This window comes from Ranitomeya variabilis, chromosome 5 (assembly GCF_051348905.1).
Source record: "Ranitomeya variabilis isolate aRanVar5 chromosome 5, aRanVar5.hap1, whole genome shotgun sequence".
Classification (NCBI taxonomy): Eukaryota; Metazoa; Chordata; class Amphibia; order Anura; family Dendrobatidae; genus Ranitomeya; species Ranitomeya variabilis.
The window spans coordinates 154,277,763-154,292,454 of NC_135236.1; positions in this window are offsets into that span (position 1 = coordinate 154,277,763).

The window sequence follows — 14,692 nt, forward strand, 5'->3', positions numbered from 1 at the left end:
CTACACTTGCACTTTGATCAGCAGCTCCCCGGACATGCTCACTGAATCTGGAGGTACATCCCCAGCTTCAGGTACTGTCTGCGCCTGCGCAGTGATTTCTGATCGGCCGAGACAAAGTCAATCAGTTGAATAGTCACTTCTGGATCTCCTACCAAACACTGGAGTGATCAGGCAGGTCACAACTTGCAGACGGTGACTAAAGCGGTGCCGATAACAGATGAGATGGCAGGCAGTAAGTTTAAGACTAGTGGCAGGGAACTTAGATTAGTAGCACCACTTCAACGCTTATATAAAAAAAAACAGCTTGAGTTTATTTACAATGAAGGTTTTATCACTTGGACATTATCACTGCCAGAACTGATGCTTATGTGACTGCTAGTCCGACCACACCCAGTCATCTGATAAGCAGCTAACTATCAATAGACTATGTACATAGAGAGCTTGATGTGGGCAGTGTTAGCTTTCAGAGCTCTGTTACATGCTACATCTATAAACTCTGCTGCACCCAGTAAACTAAATGACACATCAAAGGAATAAGGGTCTCTTTTCCTACATGATGCTGCTCTCAGATGTTGTAGCAAAACCTGCTGACAGATTCCCTTTAAGATGTGTGTGGACACTCTGAAATCAGTAACTACTGCTTGGTAACCTCATCACTAGTAAATGATTTTTGTAGCCAGCCAAGAGACTTTGAATTCTTGTTTGAGGGATTTTCATCCATTCTTCCTTGGAAAATTCTTCGAGCTCTGTGAGATTCCTGGGTCGGATTGGATGCACTGCTATTTTGAGGTATAGTCACAGATTTTCAATGATGTTGAGATCAGGGGGACTGTGAAGGCCATTGTAAAACCTTCAGCTTGTGCCTTTTGAGGTAGTCTATTATGGATTTTGACTGGCATTTAGGAGCATTAATCCATTTGTGGATGCCATTATCTTTTCAACTTCAGCTTTTTTGCAGATGGTGTTATGGTTGCATCAAGAATTTGTTGAAATTTCATTGAATCCATTCTTTGCTCTACCCATAAAATGTTCCCAGTGCCATTGGCTGCAACGCAACCCCAAAGCATAATTGATGCACCCCCATGCTTAATGGTTGGTAAGATGTTCTTTTCCTGAAGTTCTGTGCCCTTTTTTCTCCCCACATGCCTTTGATTATTGTGGCCAAAGAGTTGCATTATAACCTTATTGGTCCACAGGACCTGTTTCCAAAATGCATCAGGCTTGTTTAGAAGTTATTTTGCATATTGCTGAATTTTATGGTGAAGACACATGAGAGATTTTCTTCTGATGACTCTTCCGTGAAGGTCATATTTCTGAAGGTGTCTCTGAACAGTAGAACAATGTGCCACAGCTCCAGAATCTGTTAAATCTTTCATATTATGCATTCAAGTGGCGGTTCTGATTTGCCTCTCTAGTAATTCTAAGAGCAGCCCTCACTCAACTTTTGCTTCATCTTCCAGACCTTATTTTGACCTCCACTGTTCCTTTTAACTGGCATTTCTTAATTACTCTCATGGGGTTACCGCAACGGAGCGGAGCCAGAAGACCGCAGCGTCTAGTCACTTCTACTTCTAGGAGATAAGGCAAGGGCGGAGGCCCCAGCATCTTTCCCATCTGATGTATCCCAGGGAACAGGGTGAGCTAGGGCGCCCCCTTGTGTTAGGGCCAGGAAGGGTGCCCCTGGTCCCAGATCACTCGTCAGTCGAATCGTGACAATTCCATTTTGAACTGAAGAAAGGGAAACTTGAAAACCTTATGCTACCATCTTATAGCCTTCTCCTGCTTTGTGGGCCTCCACTATTTTCATTTTCAGAGTGCTAGGCAGCTGCGTAGATGAGAAAAATAGCTGCTGTTCTTCACATAAGGTTAGAGGAGGCTGGGCTTTTATAAAGCTAGGATATTTGCATCACATGGTCTTTCCTAATGATGATAGTGAACAAGCCATGACCTTAAAGGGAACCTGTCACCCCCCCCCCCAGGCGTTTTTAAACTAAGAGAGCCATCTTGTGCAGCACTAATGGTGCATTCTGTCAAGGTGGCTCTTTTAGTTCTGGTCCCTGCCAATGCTGCAATAATCACTTTTATAATCTGTCCCTCATACCTCGAATTTGTCAGGGGGGCAGGTCTTTCCCCCCTGACACAGACGCACCACAGTTGTCACTCAGAGCCTCTGCACGCCGGGCGCCGCCTCCTCTTCCTTCATTAGCGTCCCCGTCGCCTGCGCTGTAACTTCAAAGGGCAGCGCAACTGGCATGCCAGAAAAAAAACTTACAGCGCAGGAGCCGGGGACGCTAATGAAGGAAGAGGAGGCGGTGTCTGGCGCGCAGAGGCCCTGAGTGACGGCTGTGGTGCATCTGTGTCAGGAGGGAAAGACCTGCCTCCCTGACAAATTCGAGGTATGAGGGACACATTATAAAAGTGATTATTGCAGCGTTGGCAGGGACCAGAACTAAAAGAGCCACCTTGACAGAATGCAGCATTAGTGCTGCACAAGGTGGCTCTTTTAGTTAAAAACACCTGGGGGGGGTGACAGGTTCCCTTTAATAGGCTAATTAAGGTCTGAAACATTGGTCAAAGTTATATTAGCATACAAATCTGCAAGGGTGTCTAAACTTGCATTAGCTCATTTTCCTTTTTGTAATGTACAACCCCTTCATGACGGAGCCCTTCTTCATTTTTGCGTTTCTGTTTTTTGCTTCCCTTATTCCCAGAGCCATAACTTTTTTATTTTTCTGTCAATATGGCCATGTGAGGGCTTGTTTTTTGTGGGACGAGTTGTAATTTTGAACAACACCATTGGTTTTACCGTATAGTGTACTCAAAAATGGGAAAAAAATTCCAAGTGCAGTGAAATTGCAAAAAGAGTGCAATCCCACACTTGTTTTTTGTATGAATTTTATGCTAGGTTCACTAAATGCTAAAACTGACCTGCCATTATGATTCTCCAGGTTATTACGAGTTCATAGACACCAAATATTTATAGTTCTTTTTTATTTAAGTGATGAAACAAAAATCTAACATTTGTTTAAAAAAATTGTGCCATTTTCTGATACTTGTAAAATCTCCATTTTTTGTGATATCGAGTTGGGTTAGGGCTTATTTTTTGCGTGCTGAGCCGACATTTTTAATGATACCATCTTGGTTCAGATACGATCTTTTGATTGCCCATTATTGCATTTTAATGCAGTGTTGCAGCGATCAAAAAAATCGTAATTGTGGCATTTTTACCGTATTTTCCGGCGTACAAGATGACTTTTTAACCCCTGAAAATCTTCTTAAAAGTCGGGGGTCGTCTTGTACGCCGGGAATCGCCTTGTATGCCGGGTGTATATGGTGGGTGGGGGGGGGAGTGGTCCTGATGACGACGAGGGGGCGTCTCACAGGAAAGTGAGTATCCCCCATTACCTTATCATAGCGCTGCAGCGTGGGGTCTCTGTGCTGTGGTGCGGCGGCTGCTGTGCTGTGGTGCGGCGGCTCCTCTTCAGTGTGGGGCCTCTGGTGCTGTGGGGCGGTGGCGGATCTTCATGCAGTCGGGGCTCCTCCGGCATCTCAAAAGCCTGGAAGCCCCGCCGGCAACTCCATCGGTACAATGCGGTGGCCTCCGGGAAAATGGCTGCTGCTTAGATTCAGATCTCGTGTCCCGAGATTTCGGGACGAGATCTGAATCTGAGCATGCGCAGCCCCCAGCGGCCGGGCCACCGCATCGCACCTATTGAGCTGCCTCCGGGAAAATGGCCGCTGCTCAGATTCAGATCTCGTCTCCCGAGATCTCGGGACGAGATCTGAATCTGAGCAGCGGCCATTTTCCCGGAGGCCACCGCATTGTACCGATGGAGTTGCCGGCGGGGCTTCCAGGCTTTGAGATGCCGGAGGAGCCCCGACTGCATGAAGATCCGCCACCGCCCCACAGCACCAGAGGCCCCACACTGCAGAAGAGGAGCCGCCGCACCACAGCACAGCAGCCGCCGCTCCCAGCACAGAGACCCCACGCTGCAGCGCTATGATAAGGTAATGGGGGATACTCACTTTCCTGTGAGACGCCCCCTCGTCGTCATCAGGATCACTCCCCCCCCCCCAAAAGGCACATATTCACCGGCCCTATAAGACGACATACGGTGTATAAGAAGACCCCCCGACTTTTAAGAAGATTTTATTTTTTAACTGGTAAAGTTGGGGGGTCGTCTTATACGCCCAGTCGTCTTATACGCCGGAAAATACGGTACTTTTTTTCTCGCTCCGCCATTTAGCCATCAGTTTAATTATTTTTTTTTTATTGATAGATCGGGCGATTCTGAACTCGGCGATACCAAATATGTGTATGGTTGATTTTTGTTATTGTTTTATTTTGAATAGGGTGACAGGGGGTGATATTTAATGAATTTAACTTTTAGATTTTTTTATATATATATATATATATATATATATATATATATATATATATATATATATAAACTTTTTTTTACTTTTGGCATGCTTCAAAAGTCTCCATGGGAGACTAGAAGCTGCCATAACCCAATCGGCTCTGCTACATATAGGCGATGATCAGATCGCCCATATGTAGCTGAATTACTCATTTGCTATGAGACCTCTGGTTGTCATTCCAACGAACCGGTGACCCACGTTCACGACAGGGGTCACCGGTGGGCGGATTTCCGGCCCCATGGCCAGAGGCGCGCGTTAAATGCCGCTGTTAGATTTTGACAGTGGCATTTAACAGGTTAATAGCTGCGGGTGGATCGTGATTCCACACACGGCTATTGTGGGCACATGTCAGCTATTCAAAACAGCTGACATGTCCCGGAAAAGATGTGGGCTCACCGTCAGAGCCCACATCAAAGGGGGATACACAACATGTGCAGTACTAGTACGGCTCATGTCGTGAAGAGGCTAAAATGTAAAAAAAATGACAATTTTTTTTGTCTAAAATAAAAAGGAAATGTAAATTAAGTAAAACCAGAGTATATTTAGTCCATAAAAAACATTTTTATCTATACCATGCGGAATAAATCATGGAATAAACTATGTGGACCAAATACAGTGGGTACAGAAAGTATTCAGACCCCTTTAAATTTTTCACTCTTTGTTTCATTGCAGCCATTTAGTAAATTCAAAAAAGTTCATTTTTTTCCTCAATAATGTAAGCCATGTAAGCCATCTTGCCTAAAAAAAAAACAGAAATGTAGAAATTTTTGCAAATTTAATAAAAAAGAAAATCTGAAATATCACATGGTCATAAGTATTCAGACCCTATGCTCAGTATTGAGTAGAAGCAGGGTCGGACTGGGGTGTCTGGAGCCCACCAGGGGAATGGACTCCAGGGGTCCACCCTACAGCTATATGCAAATATCTGTCATTATAGCGGAGCATCAGCTGTAAAACACAGGCGGCCACTGCACATCTACTGTGCGCCCCGATAACTGGGATGTATAATTAAGGTAGTTTACATTAATGGGGTTCTTTGGTTAAAACAAAATATCACTGATCCATGGGCTCCACAGGATAGGTGATCGCTTAGGTCCGACCATTAGAAACTGCACTGATCGGAAGAATGGGGAAGATTTATCCCTGACAGGACACTTTTATCCCTATTTTAAAATGCAGCGGCAGGTGGGATGTGTGACCGCAGCTCCATTCATTCTCTTTGGGGCTTCGAGATAAAAACAAGTGCAGCCACTGAGGGAATGAATGAATCAGTGATCTAATCAGACATGCCACTCAAGTCTAAGGGGGACAAAAAGTTCCACATTTTGCTGAATGCGTCCAAGCAGTCAGACCCCCCCACCAATCAATACGTTATCACTTATCCTGTGGAGAGGTGATTACTTTTTTTCACAAGAAACCCCCTGTAAGTGCATTTCCGCCTCTGTGTACAAAGCATTAAAACTCTAATGGAAATAAAGAATCTTCTCCTAATTAATATCAGAGTGAACAAATGACCGCCATACACAACACAATCTACTATACCAAGACCAATATTACCACATACAGGGAAGAAATACCACCACACCATGATCAGACCACATAGTGACCGAATAATACTACATACAAGGGACAAATACCACCACACCATGACCAGATCACATATTACCACCACATAGTGACTGAATAATATGACATATTAGGGCAGCACGGTTCAGAGGTTAGCACTGCAACCTTGCAGCGCTGGGGTGCTGGGTTCAAATCTCACCAAGGAAAACATCTGCAAGGAGTTTGTATGTTCTCCCCGTGTTTGCGTGGGTTTCCTCCCGGTACTCTGGTTTCCTCCCACATTTACAAAGACATACTGCTAGGGAATCTAGATTGTGAGCCCCATCGGGACAGTGGCAATAATGTCTGTAAAGCACTGTGAAATTAATAGCGCTATATAAATGAGTATAAATAAATAAAAATAAATATTACCAGCATATAGGGACCAAATGATACCACATACAAGGAGAAATACTGCCACGCCGTGACCAGACCACAAATTACCAACACATAGTGCCCGAATACTACAATATTGATTATCAATACAAACCACAATACTAACAGTACTGTTATTACCACCAGTGACAATATACACAGTACCTCTGTATATAGTGTCAGTGTACAGGTAATACAGTGATCACAGGTGACATTATACACAGGAGATCTGTATATAGTGTCAGTGTACAGGTAATACAGTGATCACAGGTGACATTATACACAGGAGATCTGTATATAGTGTCAGTGTACAGGTAATACAGTGATCACAGGTGACATTATACACAGGAGATCTGTATATAGTGTCAGTGTACAGGTAATACAGTGATCACCAGTAACATTATACACAGGAGCTCTGTATATGGTGTATAGTGTACAGGTAATACAGGGATCACCGGTGACATTATATACAGGAGCTATGTATATGGTGTTCATCCAGTGCAGACCGCCATTACTTCTTCCAGCAAAGACTCGTCTCTGCAGAAAATAACACAGTTAGCTATAGCTGATCGCTTCCAGAGCACATTCCTCACTATTTTCCTCGACTTCTATACTATGTCAGATGAAGAAAAAAAGACATAGTGCCACCCTGCACAGTAGCAGGACCCCCTTTTGTTCTCCCCATGGAAGACAGTAAGCTCAAAAATAAATTACAGCAGTAATAACGTCCCTTGATTGGCCCCTACAGTAATTATGTCCCCACTTACCACCATAAACCAATAATGTATGTTCCTCATCCTGACCTCAATACAGTACACCTTTATTTAATAAGGTGCCAGATCCTTGGCCCCTTTATTTAATGTCTCCATCTTGGACCCCAATGTCCACCTTAATAAGGTCCCTATCCTGGGCCCCTTTCAGTAATAATGTCCTCATCCTGGGCCCCTTTATTTAATGTACCCTCCCTGGGCTCCTATGTCCATCCCTATGGCCACTACCTTGCCCAATTACAGAGGGGGGGGATTCTTCTCACCTTCTTGAGCTCCCAAGCATCCTCTTGTGGCTTCATATTCGGCGTGGTCGTTACAATGACTGCCGACTGCAGCTGTGACAGGGCGCTCTGCTCTGTGACAGGCCACGCACTGATGCCACATAGCAGTAACATTGAAAGGCCGCTGGCCTATCAAAGGCTGCAGGAGTCATTTAACAAAACTGCTATGGGACTTCAACACATGGCCTGTTACAGAGCAGAGTTTCCAGTCACAGCTGCAGCCGGCATTCATCTTGATGTGCGTTGTCGCCAGGGTTGGCTCCAGGTTTTCATGGGCCTCGGGCGAAAGAGTATCAGTGGGCCCCTTTAACACATGCCACGATTCCTGATGCACAGATAAAAAAACAGATATAGTACAATATATAGGCACCACACAGTGCGTCATACAGAATTATGATCAACACATAGTGCTCCATACATTATTACGGGCACCTCATAGTCCTCCATACAGTATTATGGGCAACCATATAGTGCTCCATACAGTATTACGGGCACCTCATAGTCCTCCATAAAGTATTATGGCCAACCGCATAGTGCTCCATACTGTATTACGGGCAACTCATAGTCCTCCATACAGTATTATTGGCCCCATATAATGCTCCTCCATACAGTACAGCAACCACATAGTCCCACATAGTCCGCCATACGGTATTAGGGGCATCCACATAGTCCACCATACAGTATTATTGGCCCCATATAATGCTCCTCCATACATATAGTAACATAGTTATTAAGGTTGAAGGAAGACTTTAAGTCCATCTAGTTCAACCCATAGCCTAACCTAACATGCCCTAACATGTTGATCCAGAGGAAGGTAAAAAAAAAACCATGTGGCAAAGAGTTAGCTCCACATTGGGGAAAAAAATTCCTTCCCGACTCCACATACAGCAATCAGACTAGTTCCCTGGATCAACGCCCTATCAAGGAATCTAGTATATATAACCTGTAACATTATACTTTTCAAGAAAGGCATCCAGTCTCCTCTTAAATTTAAGTAATGAATCACTCATTACAACATCATACGGCAGAGAGTTCCATAGTCTCACTGCTCTTACAGTAAAGAATCCGCATCTGTTATTATGCTTAAACCTTCTTTCCTCCAGACGTAGAGGATGCTCCCTTGTCCCTTTCTCAGGTCTATGATTAAAAAGATCATCAGAAAGGTCTTTGTACTGTCCCCTCATATATTTATAAATTAAAATAAGATCACCCCTTAGCCTTCGTTTTTCCAAGCTAAATAGCCGCAAGTGTAATAACCTATCTTGGTATTGAAGACCCGCTCTAGTACAGCTATGTCTTTCTTATACACCAGAGAACAGAACTGTACATAGTATTCTAAGTGTGGTCGAACTAGTGACTTGTATAGAGGTAAAATTATGTTCTCCTCATGAGCATCTATGCCTCTTTTAATGCATCCCATTATTTTATTTGTCTTTGAATCAGCTGCCTGACACTGGCCACTAAATGTGAGTTTGTCATCCACCCATACTCCCAGGTCTTTTTCATTGATGGTTTTGCCCAGAGTTTTAGAATTAAGCACATAGCTATACATCGTACTACTTCTACCCAAGTGCATGACTTTACATTTATCCCCATTAAAGCTCATTTGCCATTTATCAGCCCAAGCTTCTAGTTTACATAAATCATCCTGTAATATAAAATTGTTCTCCTCTGTATTGATTACCCTGCAGAGTTTAGTGTCATCTGTAAATATTGAAATTCTACTCTGTATGCCCCCTACAAGGTCATTAATAAATATGTTAAAAAGAAGAGGGCCCAATACTGACCCCTGTGGTACCCCACTGCTAACCGCGACCCAGTCCGAGTGTGCTCCATCAATAACCACCCTTTGTTTCCTATCCATGAGCCAGTTCTTAACCCAATTACACATATTTACCCATCCCCATTATTCTCATTTTATGTATCAACCTTTTGTGTGGCACCATATCAAAAGCTTTTGAAAAGTCCATATACACTACGTCCACTGAGTTCCTTTGGTCCAGTCCGGAACTTACCTCTTCATAGAAATTGATCAGATTAGTCTTACAGGAATGGTCCCTAGTGTCACGGCGCCTCTACGCTCCGCAGCGTCTGCCGCTGCTCCTGCTGCTGCTCCTGCCACTCACCTTTCTGTTCACCAACATACTTACCCGACCGGGGAACATGCCTACGTTGGTCGCTAGATGTCTCGCGCCAGCCGGAGGACTAACTACCCCTAGAAGAGGAAAACAAAGACCTCTCTTGCCTCCAGAGAATAGACCCCAAAAGTAGGATAGTAGCCCCCCACAAATAATAACGGTGAGGTAAGAGGAAATGACAAACACAGAGATGAACTAGATTTTAGCAAAGAGAGGCCCACTCACTAATAGCAGAATGTAGTAAGATAACTTATATGGTCAACAAAAACCCTATCAAAATCCACACTGGAGATTCAAGAACCCCCGAACCGTCTAACGGCCCGGGGGGAGAACACCAGCCACCCTAGAGCTTCCAGCAAGGTCAGGAAACAGATTATATACAAGCTGGACAAAAATGCAAACAAAAACAAATAGCAAAAAGCAAGAAAGCAGACTTAGCTTAATCAAACAGGAACCAGGATCAGTAGACAAGAGCACTACAGATTAGCTCTGATATCAACGTTGCCAGGCATTGAACTGAAGGTCCAGGGAGCTAATATAGCAACACCCCTGACCTAACGACCCAGGTGAGCATACAAGGGATGAATGACATACCCAGAGTCAAATCACTAGTAGCCACTAGAGGGAGCCAAAAGGTAAATTCACAACAGTACCCCCCCCTTAGTGAGGGGTCACCGAACCCTCACCAAGACCACCAGGGCGATCAGGATGAGCGGCATGAAAGGCACAAACTAAATCGGCCGCATGCACATCAGAGGCGACCACCCAGGAATTATCCTCCTGACCATAGCCCTTCCACTTGACCGGTTCCTGAAGCCTCCGCCTGGAGAGACGAGAATCTAAGATCTTCTCCACCACGTACTCCAACTCGCCCTCAACCAACACCGGAGCAGGAGGCTCAGCAGAAGGAACCACAGGCACAACGTACCGCCGCAACAAGGACCTATGAAATACGTTGTGGATGGCAAACGATACCGGAAGATCCAGGCGAAAGGATACAGGATTAATGATTTCCAATATCTTGTAAGGACCAATGAAGCGAGGCTTAAATTTGGGAGAGGAGACCTTCATAGGAACAAATCGAGAAGACAGCCATACCAAATCCCCAACGCGAAGTCGGGGACCCACACCGCGGCGGCGGTTGGCAAAACGCTGAGCCTTCTCCTGTGACAACTTCAAGTTGTCCACCACATGCCCCCAGATCCGCTGCAACCTATCCACCACGGAATCCACCCCAGGACAGTCAGAAGGCTCCACATGTCCCGAGGAAAAACGAGGATGGAAACCAGAGTTGCAGAAAAATGGCGAAACCAAGGTGGCGGAACTAGCCCGATTATTAAGGGCAAATTCAGCCAACGGCAAGAAGGTCACCCAATCATCCTGATCAGAAGAGACAAAACACCTCAAATAAGCCTCCAGAGTCTGATTAGTTCGCTCCGTTTGTCCGTTAGTCTGGGGATGGAAAGCGGATGAAAACGACAACTCAATGCCCATCCTACCACAAAAGGATCGCCAGAACCTGGAAACAAACTGGGATCCTCTGTCCGACACAATATTCTCAGGAATGCCATGCAAACGAACCACGTTCTGGAAGAACACAGGAACCAGATCAGAAGAAGAGGGCAGCTTAGGCAAAGGAACCAAATGGACCATCTTGGAGAAACGATCACATATCACCCAGATGACAGACATGCCCTGAGACACCGGAAGATCAGAAATGAAATCCATAGAGATGTGTGTCCAAGGTCTCTTCGGGACAGGCAAGGGCAAGAGCAACCCGCTGGCACGAGAGCAGCAAGGCTTAGCTCGAGCACAAGTACCACAGGACTGTACAAATGACCGCACATCCCTTGACAAGGAAGGCCACCAAAAGGACCTGGCCACCAGATCTCTGGTGCCAAAAATTCCCGGGTGCCCTGCCAACACCGAGGAATGAACCTCGGAAATGACTCTGCTGGTCCATCTAGCAGGCACAAACAATCTGTCAGGTGGACAAGAGTCAGGCCTACCAGCCTGAAATCTCTGCAACACACGTCGCAGATCTGGAGAAATAGCAGACACGATAACTCCTTCCTTAAGAATACCCACAGGTTCAGCGACTCCAGGAGCATCAGGCACAAAGCTCCTAGACAGAGCGTCGGCCTTCACATTCTTAGACCCTGGTAAATACGAGACCACAAAGTCAAAACGGGAGAAAAACAATGACCAGCGGGCCTGTCTAGGATTCAGGCGTTTAGCAGACTCGAGATACATCAGATTTTTGTGATCAGTCAAGACCACCACACGATGCTTAGCACCCTCGAGCCAATGACGCCACTCCTCAAATGCCCACTTCATGGCCAACAACTCCCGATTGCCCACATCATAATTTCGCTCTGCCGGCGAAAACTTCCTAGAGAAAAAGGCACAAGGTCTCATAGTAGAGCAACCAGGGCCTCTCTGTGACAAAACGGCCCCTGCCCCAATCTCCGAAGCATCCACCTCAACCTGAAAAGGAAGTGAGATGTCAGGCTGGCACAAAACAGGCGCCGAAGTAAACCGGCGTTTTAACTCCTGGAAAGCCTCCACGGCAGCAGGAGCCCAGTTAGCTACATCAGAGCCTTTCTTGGTCATATCCGTCAGCGGTTTAACAACGCTAGAGAAATTTGCGATAAAACGACGGTAAAAGTTAACAAAACCCAAGAACTTCTGAAGACTCTTAACTGACGAGGGTTGAGTCCAATCATGAATAGCTCGGACCTTGACTGGATCCATCTCCACAGCAGAAGGGGAAAAAATGAACCCCAAAAAGGGAACCTTCTGTACACCAAAGAGACACTTTGAGCCTTTTACAAACAAAGAATTTTCACGCAGAATCTCAAAAACCATCCTGACCTGCTCCACATGCGAGTCCCAATCATCAGAAAAAACCAGAATATCATCCAGATAAACAATCAAAAATTTATCCAGATACTTCCGGAAAATGTCATGCATGAAGGACTGAAAAACTGAAGGTGCATTAGAGAGACCGAATGGCATCACCAAGTACTCAAAATGACCTTCGGGCGTATTGAATGCGTTTTTCCATTCATCGCCCTGCCTAATGCGCACAAGGTTGTACGCACCACGAAGGTCTATCTTGGTGAACCACTTGGCACCTTTAATCCGGGCAAACAAATCTGACAACAGCGGCAAAGGATACTGAAATTTGACAGTGATCTTATTTAAAAGCCGATAGTCAATACAAGGCCTCAAAGATCCGTCCTTTTTGGCCACAAAAAAGAATCCCGCACTAAGAGGGGAAGAAGAAGGACGGATATGCCCCTTCTCAAGAGACTCCTTGATATATGAACGCATCGCGGTATGTTCAGGTACCGACAGATTAAACAGTCTCCCCTTAGGAAACTTACTGCCAGGAATCAAATCTATTGCACAGTCACATTCCCTATGAGGAGGCAGTGCACTGGACTTAGACTCGCTGAAGACATCCTGATAATCAGACAAATACGCCGGAACTTCCGAAGGCGTAGAAGAAGCAATAGACAAGGGCAGGGAATCTCCATGAATTCCATGGCAGCCCCAACTTGACACTGACATAGCCTTCCAGTCCAAGACTGGATTATGGGTCTGTAACCATGGCAAACCCAAAACAACCAAATCATGCATTTTATGCAGAACAAGAAAACGTATTACCTCCCGATGTTCGGGAGTCATGCACATGGTAACCTGTGTCCAAAACTGCGGTTTATTTTTTGCCAATGGCATAGAATCAATACCCCTAAGAGGGATAGGATTTTCCAATGGCTCAAGAACAAATCCGCAGCGCTTGGCAAATGACAGATCCATAAGGCTCAGAGCAGCACCTGAGTCCACAAACGCCATGACAGGATACGATGACAGTGAGCAAATCAAAGTTACAGATAGAATAAATTTAGGTTGCAAATTACCAATGGCGACCGGACTAACAACCTTAGTAAGACGTTTAGAGCATGCTGAGATAACATGTGTAGAATCACCACAGTAGTAACACAAGCCATTCTGGCGTCTATGAATTTTCCGCTCATTTCTAGTCAGGATTCTATCACATTGCATTAAATCAGGTGTCTGTTCAGACAACACCATGAGGGAATTAGCAGTTTTGCGCTCCCGCAACCGCCGGTCGATTTGAATAGCCAGGGCCATAGAATCATTCAGACCTGTGGGAATGGGAAAACCCACCATCACATTCTTAATGGCTTCAGAAAGGCCATTTCTAAAATTAGCAGCCAATGCACACTCGTTCCAATGGGTCAGCACGGACCATTTCCGAAATTTTTGGCAATACACTTCAGCCTCGTCCTGGCCCTGAGACATAGCCAGCAAGGCCTTTTCTGCCTGAATCTCAAGATTGGGTTCCTCATAAAGCAAACCGAGCGCCAGAAAAAACGCATCAATATCAGCCAATGCCGGATCTCCTGGCGCCAGCGAGAAGGCCCAATCCTGAGGGTCGCCCCGTAAAAAAGAAATAACAATTTTTACTTGCTGAGCGGAGTCTCCAGATGAACAGGGTTTCAGGGACAAAAACAATTTACAATTATTCCTGAAATTTCTAAATTTAAATCGGTCTCCGGAAAACGGTTCAGGAATCGGTATCTTAGGTTCTGACATAGGACTTCTGAAAACATAATCTTGTATGCCCTGCACACGAGCAGCAAGCTGGTCCACACTTGTAATCAAGGTCTGGACATTCATGTCTGCAGCAAACACAAGCCACTCAGAGGTAAAGGGGAAAAGAAAAAAAAATGAGAGAGAGAAAAAAAAACTCAGAACTTTCTTTCTTATAATCCCGCTTCTGCAATGCATTTAACATTTAATACTGGCCTGGCAAACTGTTATGACCCCAATGGCGAGGGTCTCAGAGAAACAAGTAAGTCTGCGACGTACAAAAATCCAGCTCATAGGGCAGTGGTAACTGGGTTGACCATATATCTACTCCTAACGCCAACACTAGCAGTAGCCGGGGAACATGCCTACATTGGTCGCTAGATGTCTCGCGCCAGCCGGAGGACTAACTACCCCTAGAAGAGGAAAACAAAGACCTCTCTTGCCTCCAGAGAATAGACCCCAAAAGTAGGATAGTAGC